General features: G+C 33.9%; 1 long non-coding RNA gene across 1 annotated transcript in view; it reads right to left on the minus strand.

The window, feature by feature from the left end:
* LOC105719317 (uncharacterized) overlaps nucleotides 1-9,900 on the minus strand; it is a 34,059-nt gene extending 24,159 nt beyond the window's left edge. Inside the window, exon 1 of the long non-coding RNA XR_001107950.3 lies at nucleotides 9,476-9,900. This is a non-coding gene — a long non-coding RNA (uncharacterized LOC105719317). The remainder of the gene's footprint in view (nucleotides 1-9,475) is intronic.
* Between the last annotated feature and the right edge of the window lie 391 nt (nucleotides 9,901-10,291).

A 10,291-nucleotide genomic window follows, 5' to 3' on the forward strand; every position in this document is an offset into this window, starting at 1 on the left:
ACTTGGGAAGCTGAGGCAGGAGAATCACTTGATCCCAGGAGGTCAAGACTGCAGTGAGCTGCAACTGCATCACTGTAGTCGAGCCTGAGTGACAGTGTCAGACCCTCTCTCAAAAAAAAAAAAAAAATGCTGTACTGATTGGTAAGGAAGAAATAAAACTTTTTGTTCACAGATGATATGATTGTTTATTTAGAAAATCTTGAAATTTTTGAAAGTCAATTCTTGAAATACTTGACAAGAATAAACATCTTTTAAAACTAATAAGAAATGATAACAAGGTTGTAGGATACAAGATACAAGATTAATACACAAAAGCCAATTCACATTCCTTTATGCCAGCAATGAACAAATAGAATTTGAAATTTAAAACACAATGCCATTTCCATTGGCACCCACAAAAGAAATACTTATGCATAAATCTAAGAAAATATGTACAATATCTATATCAGAAAAACTGTGTTGAGGTACAGGAAACAGTATAACAGAACAAATGAAGAGATACAAGACTAGAGATACAAGACAAAATGGAGAGATAGCAAGACAATATTATCAAGATGTCAGTTATCGATTTGATTTATTGAATGCACTCTCAATTAAAATCTTAGTTGTTTTGTATCAACAAAGTTACTCTAAAATTTATATAAAAAAGCAAAAGACTCAGAATAGACAGCAGAGTATTGAACGAGAAAAACAAAGTTGGTGGACTGATACTACCCAACTTCAGGACTTACTATAAAGCTATATTAATCCAGACTATGTGGTACCAATGAAGGGATAGACAAATAGATCAATGTAACATAATAGAGAGCCCATAAATAGGGTCACACAAGTATAGTCAACTGATCTTTGACAAAAAAGCAAAATCAATACAAAGAAGAAAACATAGTCTTTTCCACAACAGCACTGGAACAACACGCACTTTTACAGCAGTACAATTTGCAATTGCAAAAATAGGGAACCAGCCCAAATTCCCATTAATCAAAGAGTGGAAAAAGGTAATGTTGTATATATGTGTGTGTATATATATACCATGGAATACTACTGAGCCATAAAAAGGAACAAAATAATGGCATTCACAGCAACCTGGATAGAATTGGAAGCTGTTATTCTAAGTGAAGTAACTCAGGAATGGAAAACCAAACATCAAATATTCTCACTCATATGTGGGAGCTAAGCTATGAGGAAGCAAAGAGGTAAGAATGATACATTGGCCTTTGTGGAATCAGGTGAAAGAGCGAGGGTATAGCGAGGAATAAAAGACTCTACACTGAGTACAGTGTACACCATTTGGGTGATGGGTGCACCAAAATCTCAGAAATCATGCCTAAAGAACTTACTCATGTAACCGAATACCACCTGTTTCCCAAAAGCCTATTGAAATACAAAAATAAATTTTTTTTTTTTTTAAAACAAGGCAGAACATGACATGTAGATTAGTAGTGACATAAGAGATATGACTTTCCTATCGTGGAAATTAGACACAGCTTTGTGAGAGAAAAAATAGAGTGATCTACTTTTCTTTCTTAACACCTTAAAACTTGTATCTCCAAAGACTCAAATAAGCAACTTTCTCTTCCTCATAAGAAAGTAAAGGCATGTTATTCTAGATGAGTTCTCTGAGAATTGTTCTCCTTTCCTTAAACAAAAAAGGACTTTCAAATAGGGATAACCACACTGCATTCGTTCAGTGTCTCTCAGGTTGGCATATGCGCATCTAGAAACCAAGACTCCTGGGTGGAAACAAAAGGACTATGTTCTTCTTAGGGTAGAACACATACCTACAACCATGAACCTCAGAATCAAAATCAGAGGGTGTTCAGAGGAACTCTGACATGATATGATAATGACATCATATGATATGATAATGTAGAGTTTTCTCAGAAACTTTTGTCTGGAGTATTTTTTAATTCCTGAGGACCAGTTTATTTCATTGTCTCTAACCCTTACTTTTCAAACACTGATTCTCAACTAATTCTGAAAGACTTGGTCCTCTTTTATTCCCAGCTTATCCAAAAATAAGATATTTTTGACTTAGTAGAACTCTTGTGAAGAATTCAACTTGATGCTATATATGAAAATTATGTGCCACCTATGAGAGGATAAAACGTTTTCCTTGTTATATTATCTATTTCACAATTCTCTGTGTTATCACTTCCTTTCTTTTTCTACTAGTAATTGATATCTGTTTGAATTGTATCTCCAATAAATTTAAGCTTTGGGGAGTTTGGCCTTTGTTTTAGAATTTTTTTTTCCTTTTATCTTACAGCACTTGCTGAGCCTATAGTCCCTGCCCAGTAGTTGCTGGAGCTTAACCTTAGATAGCTCAGATCCCTTAGAAGGGGGTTCTTACAGAGAATGCATGGCTTTAATGTATTATTTCTCAACTAGATTTTTAGAGGTTTTACCAATTAGCTACTGTTTGAAACAAACTGGCACAAAATTTCATCGCTTAAAATAGCAAGCAGTTTTCATTGCCATACATCTACAGCCCAGCTGGATGGCTCTACTAATCTTTGCTAACCTTTCTCTCAGGTTTTAAGTGTCAGTTGACTTATTAGTTTGTCTGGATGGTCTCAGCTCTTCTTGATAGCTTGTCTTCTGTTCCAGCAGGCTAGCCCAGCTTGCTCTTATGGTGTGGTAGGATTTTAAGAGAGCAAGCAAAAATGAGCAAGATTTCCTAAGACCTAGGCTGGCTCAGAACTTGCACATTGTAATGTATGCCATAATCTATTAGCTAGAGACAGTTACAAGTCCAGTTGAGATTTAAGCTTCACTTCTAATGGGAGGAGTTGCAAGGTCATATTGCCAAAGACATGGAAACAAGAAGGGAAATAATTTGGGGTCATTTTCTCTGCAGATCTTTTAACCCAGCATTGTCAATTTATCTCCTTCTACACATTGCTTTGCTTGTTTTTTCAAAGGTATAGTTGACATATAACAAACTGCTAAGAAAGTGTAAAATTTTATAAGTATAGGCATATTTATACATTCATGAAGCAAATGCCACAATCAGGATATTGTATATATTCACCATCCTCTAAAGTTTCTATGGCCCTGATAATCTCTGCCCCTTGCATACTTCTACCACCCACACCCATTCCCAAATAACCTACTAATATACTATTGATATGTATTGATTTGCATTTTCTAGAATTTAATGTAAATGTAATCATGCAATATGTATTCATTTTTCTGTTACGTCTTTTACCTAGAACCGGTGTTTTGAGATTCATCTATAGGGAACAAAAAAATATTATCTTTTTCACACCCATCCTAGGTTCACAACTGAGGCTTCTGTAACAGTAGACAGATTAATAAAAGCATAAACCTTTACTTAATATATTTTACATGACAAAGGAATCCTCATAAGGATATGAAAACCAAAAGAAACAGTTAGGCTTGAGTACGAAATTGACCCTTGAACCATACAAGTGTGAATTATGCAGGTCCACTTATACATGAAAATTTTTTCAACAAATATGTTGGAAAAATTTTTAGAAATTTATAAGAATTTGAAAAACTCCCAGATAAACTACATAGCCTAGAAATATCAAAAAATAAAAGCTATGTCAAAAATGAAAATAATTGTACATAGATACTATACCATTTCATCGATTCCCACAAAATGTATACACATCTATTACAAAAAATAAAATTTGTCAAAATGTATGCATGCACTTACAGAGTATATGTGACACAGCTATATGTAGTTGAGAGAAATGTAAAAAAAAAAAAAAAAACATAAAAATGCAGTATTAAATCATAACTGCATAAATTACCTATAGTATATGTCATACTACTGTAATACTTTTGCAGTCACCTCCTCTTGTTATTAATAATTATGAGCTCAAGTGTTGCAAGTGTCTGCTTCAAATGCTGGATGAGGCTAATCATCTTCAAATGAGCAGTTGATCTTTCCAGTAAATTGTGTATTGCAGTAAAAATTGATCTCTTGCAGTTCTCACGTATTTTTCATCTTGTATAGTGCAATACCTTAAACCTTTAGGAACAGGGACCCACATAAAGTGCCACTAGTGCTGCTGGAAGTGTCCCTAAGGAATGGAGAAAAGTCATGGAATTTCAAAAAAAGTTGAATTGCTTGACATGTACTGTAGATTGAGGTCTGCAGCTGCCATTGCTCATCATTTCAGATAGACGATTCATCTTGTAAACACATGAGGTAAACTTATGGCATGAGTAAATACAGTATAGTACTGTAAATGTATTTTCTCTTTCTTATGATTTTTTCAACAATATTTTCTTTCCTCTAGCTTACTTGATTGTAAGAATACAGTATATTATACATTAACATACAAAATACATGTTAATAACTGTCTATATTATTGGGAAGCCTTCTTCTGGTCAAGAGTAGGCTATTAGTAATTAAGTTAGGGGGGTGTCAAAAGTTATATGTGGTTTTTCTATTGTGTAGGGAGTTAGTGCTCCTAACCTCTATGTTGTTCACAAGTCAGCTGTATTTTATAGTAGGTTTGAGGAAAAGCAGATATACTGGGCAAAGGGGGTGTGATCTAATAATAATAAACTGGGGGAAACTTAGTAAGATGTGTTTATTCAGATGCTTCTCTGTGACCCTTCATCTTTAGAGAGAAAGAGGTTTCTTTCCTTGAGGTACAGGGAGGGCAACTCTCCCATGAGGATCTTATGACCTGCTTAAGAGAAGAAGGGTGAGGGTTGGGGGTAAGTTCAGAATAACATGTCTGCTTCTACTCTTTTCTTCTGTATGCCAAGGTGCCATATTTGATGTAGTGTTTCCTGAATCTTATTATACGTCATTTTGCGTATCATTAGTTCATTCCATTTTCTTTCTGAGCACTAATTAGTTATGCTGAAATTTGTTTACACATTCATCTATGATTGAAATTTGGATTGTTTCCAGGTATTGTAGATTACCTATAATGTTGCTATGAATCACCTCTTCTATGGACATGTTTTCACTCATCTTGTATAAATATCTATGAATGAAAGAGATGTCTTCACATCTTTCACAACACTTGATGAGATCAGTTATTTTTTAAATTGTAAACATTCTACTAGGTGTATAGAGATATCTCATTCCAAATTTAGTTTCCATTTTCCTAATGGTTAATTATTTCAGCATCTTTGTATGTGCTTATTTGGCATCCATATTGTTTTTAAAGAGTCAGTTCAAAATTTTGCCCATAATTTAATACAATTTTTTTGTTTGTTTCTTATTTTGAAAATTCTTTATATATTCAATATGCAAATAATTTACTATGTGAATTGCAAATATTTCCCTCTGGTCTGTGGCTTCTGTTTTCATTCTCTTAGCAGTATCTTTTGATCAACAAACATACTTTATTTTGATGACATGGAATTTATTCATTTTTTTCTCATATATATTTGTGTTTTAGTGGTTTTATATAAGAAATCTTTACCTAACTCAAGATAACTGTTGTCTCCTAAGAATTTTAATAGTTTTAAGTTTTTTGTACATAATGTAAGATATGGATGAAAGTTCTTTTTTTTGCATGTGAATATACAATTTATCCAACATCATGTTTATAAAAGATTATCCTATTATCCTATTTCCACAGAATTGCCTTTGTACTTTTGTTGAAAATCAATTTCTGGATTCTTCAGTCTGTTCTATTTATCTATTTGTCTATCTTGATGCCAATATCATACTTTCTTGATTAATGCAGCTTTTATAGTATGCATTGAAGTCAGCTTATGTAAGTCATTCAACTATGTTCCTTTTCAAAGTTATTTGAGCTATTCTAAGTTCTTTGAATTTCCATATGAATATTAGAATTAGATTGCCAACCTCTGTAAAACAAACTGCTGTGGTTTGACTGAAGTTGGATTGAATATGGATCAATCTGTGAATTGCTATTTTAACAATATTGAGTCTTCTCATCTATAAATATAAACTGTCTCTCCACTTATTTATATCATATTTAATTTCTCTCATCAATGCTTTATATTGTTTACATGTTTTCATTACATTTATCCATAAGGGCTTTTTATGTATATTATTACAAATACTATTTCTATTTTGCATTGTTTATTGTTAGTATATAGAAATACAATTAATTTATTGCATATTGACCTTGCGTCTTGCAAACTTGCTAAGCTCACTTATTGTTTCTAATAGCTTTTTTGTAGATGTCAGTTGACTGTGTCTACAAATAAAAAGTTTCCTTGTTTTCCGGCTGGCCATGGTGGCTCAAGACTGTAATCCCAGCACTTTGGGAGGCTGAGGTGGGCAGATTACTGGAGGTCGGGGGTTTGAGACCAGTCTGGTCAACATGGTGAAACCCCATCTCTACTAAAAATACAAAAATTAGAACTGCGTGATAGTACACACATGTAATCCCAGCTATTCGGGAGGCTGAAGCAGGAGAATCACTTGAACCCAGGAGGCAGAGGTTGCAGTGAGTCCAGATCACACCACTGCACTTCAGCCTGGGTGACAGAGCTAGCCTGTTTCAAAAAAAACAAACAAACTTGTTTTTCAATCTGAATGTGTTTTATTTATTTTTCTTGCTTTAGTGCCCTAACTAGAACCTTCAGTACAACGTTGAAAAGGAATAAAATTTTCTTGTTCCTTATCTCAGGAGAAAACATTTAACCCTTAACACAAATATGATGTTATATGTAGGTTTCTATAGTTTTTTCTTTATCAAATTCCTGTCTTTTTCTCATGTGCTGAGAGTTCTTATCAGTAATAGATGTTCAATCTCATTGTCTTAGTTTTTTTCTGCATCTACTTAGATTACTACATATTTTTTCTTTTTAATGTGTTAACATGATAAATAACATTGATAAATTTCAAATGTTAAACCAGTTTTGCATTTCCAGGGATAATATATATTTGGTAATGACACATTATGCTTTTTACATATTGTTGGATTCTTTATTTTTTACATGTAGTTAAGAATTATTATATCTTATGTTTATGCAAAATATCGGTCTCTGGTTTTCTTTCCTCGTAATGCTTTTTTATTTGTTTGTTTTGGTGTCACGGTAATGCTAGCATCATTAACTGATTAGGAAAGTATTCCATACTTTTCAATTTTTGGAAGAGTTTGTATAGAATTACCATAACTTTTTCTATCAATAATTGAGAGTGGAATATTGAAACCTTCAACTATGCTTGTGAATATGTCTCTCCTTGAAGCTTTATCTATTTTTGTTTCATGTATTTTGAGGCTCTGTTACTACCTGCATAAACACTTAGGAATGCCATATCCTCTTGATGAATTGACCCTTCTGGATGGTGAAGAAAAATAAAATATTCTTGGCTTAACATGAGCTCCAAGAATTGTTCCCTTTAGTCCTTCCAGAGGTTCACTCTTCAGTTTCGAGTAGATTTCACCCCCACATGTGCAGATCAGTTCTCTACTGAAACACTTGAGACAGACCCCACTGCCAGAGTTTTCTCCATGTGCAGCTTTCCCCTCTCTCATGCTCTGTGAACCGTAGCTCCTTTTGTCTGGGAACTTTCACCTCTTTCCTCAGCTCTACAAGAATGTCAGACCCTGCCTGTGTTTCTTCTGGCTCACCTAGGTCTAGGAGATTTAACTGATTATTTAGTATTTTATCTAAAACAAACCATACTAATTTGTACAAATACATTTGATTCTGTGTGAAATTTTTCTTATATTCTGTATTTAACAAAATGTGATGTTATCACTCAAATCATCAAAATACAAGGACTGAAAAAATTAAAAGAATGAATAACGTAAGAAACATATGGATTACACTTGAATTAATTCGCCATTCCAGTGTCAGGAAAATAGTTTCTGCAAGCATTTTAAAAATCTATTTATTCTGACAATTTGATGTCCTGTGATGATTTTACAATAAGCAACAAATGTAAATAATCATGTTGTAAAAGATTGGTATAAGTGCATCTGCTTTAAATAGAACAAGGCTAAAGGACATTTTATTCTTGTTACTGCTTCTCAATAAGTTTAGTAGTTCTGTTTAACACAGATAAGCTTTTCAAATATCTGGCATCTTGTCCAAGCTCATACCAAAGATGTTCAAATGCCTTGGCACCCTCCTATCATTTCTTCCCTCTCTCCTCATAAGCTTTTATCTTCTCATTTCCCATTTAACCATTCCTGGACCTCACTCTTATCTTGCAACATCTAATAAGCCTTTACGAAGGACTGAACATGTGAGGGCCAGATTTCTGAACTGGACTTTTCTGTCTTTAGACTTCTCAATAAAATTTTCACAATGTCCTGGTTTCACTGAGTCAGTAAAACTCCTAGATGTTTCCATTCTTAATGTATCTCACCTGGCATCCCTCATATCTTTCTTGATTTTAGAAACCCTCTTGACATTTAAAACACTTGGAAACAACAGTTTCTTATTTCTGCCTAAGAAGACTTCAAAATAAGATATTTCTGTAAAGATTTGGATGGACACATACAGACATTTATTCTAAATTAAATCAATGGTCTTCTTCAGATTGAGTTTCAATCTCTAAACTTCAAAGAATAAGTTCTACTTGACTACCTGTAACTGCCAAACCAATTCTTTTATAAAAACAAATTGTCGTGAACATAATATTTCATATCCTGAAAGAACAGAAATAAGTTTTATATTCACAAATAAGTTTTCTATGTATAGTTCTCAATCATGATGCCTGTGAACCACCATCCCAGGAAATAAACTTTTCCTGAGATCTTAAAGCAAATGAAGACAAGCAACCGGGGTGCCACAGATACCTCTCTGCTACTATATGAAATCTTTTATAGATACCTATTATATATTAAGATATTAATTTTGTTCATTTGTTCTCATCAACAAAGAAATATATGGTCCACATATTTAAATTCAACTTATTTCTTAGAGTCAATGAACTAAGTAAAATCACAAGCAATAGACAAACATCATAACTTTAATTTTTGACTGTAAAAATGGAATGAAAATAGTAATTGTATTCATCATTTCTTGATCAAGTCTGGAAAATGATACTTTTATCCTAAGAAGAATGCAGGCAAGCTCTAAAGAGTTGATGTGGCAAGAAAGACACTGATATTTTTTTTCTGGGAAAAAAATACCTTGGCTCTGAACAAAAAAGAATCTTACTGAAAATATACATAGGAGCCTAGTTCTCCTATTGTTAGAGCTCTTTTTGGACATTTTATGGTATTTTCTACATGCACAGGACTGTGGCTGTTTAGCTTGGTGTTTCTATTATGCTTTTTTTGGCATCATGTAGGATAACTAGCACATCTTGTAGGACACCAGTGAAAGACAAAATAGACAATGCAAAAATCGTAGAGCATTCCTCAGACTGTCTTATGTGAAAAAGAAAGGTTGTCTTAGAATATTCAAATCCCTAGATGAGTCTGTCAAAATAAGAGTACTAGGAGGAAGGGGTGATTTCAAGGATGTCCCACATATAGACGCCATGGTGCATTTAATATGAATATTAATCCTATGATCGGGGAGGAAATGTTCTAAATTCACTTACCTCTTGCAGCACATTCCTCCATTAGCATCCTGGAGATGGCATTCTGAAGGGAAAGCAGGATCTCAACTCCTCTCTAGGTGTTCCTCTCTCCCTTGAAGGTCAGGATGTCTTAGCTGGTACATCCTTTGGTGGGTCAGTAGATGGCAGTGTGTCTGAATCTAGTATGTATGGTAGAGGAAAGCTTTTTAGCTTTTTCCAAGAAAATGAAGGTTTTGAAAGCTGTGAGGCAGCATGGGGCCTAGTACATGGGCCAGGAGACTTGATCTTTATTTCTGGCTCGACTCCTGAATAAATTTACTTGAATAAATGGACACCAGCCACTTAACTTTTGTGTTCTTTGCTTTCTTGAACTTGAAATTAGACAAAATACTCTGCCTCTTCCCATCTCCCTCACAAGGACACTGTGAGTTTAGTCAGACTTCAGAGTCATTTCCGCTCTTTGAAGAAAAGACTCCTTATGAATTTGCTATGCTATTTATAATGTCAGTGGCAAAACTGATCTGGGTTGTTCTTCTGGGACTTGAAATAAATAAACACAGAGGCAATTGGCAAGAAGAATCTTCTGTATTTCTGTGCCATAAAATGTTGATGTATTTTGGTTTTAAGTAGCAGCATTGGATCTCAGGATGCAAACTTATTCTTGTTACTTGGAATTAAAATAACTTCCTCAATTCCATGAAACTTGACAATTATGGAAGGAAGCCAATAGGCCGCTGGCACCTTCCCAATTTAAATTTCAACCATTCACTGCAAGTACAGATTCAGTCAGATACAGTAATTTTCACTTTTGCCTGCTATTAAACATAAGAATTTTCA

The sequence above is a fragment of the Aotus nancymaae genome, unplaced genomic scaffold (genome assembly GCF_030222135.1).
Source record: "Aotus nancymaae isolate 86718 unplaced genomic scaffold, 86718_ANA_hifiasm-v0.15.2.pri h1tg000012l, whole genome shotgun sequence".
In the NCBI taxonomy this organism is placed as follows: domain Eukaryota; kingdom Metazoa; phylum Chordata; class Mammalia; order Primates; family Aotidae; genus Aotus; species Aotus nancymaae.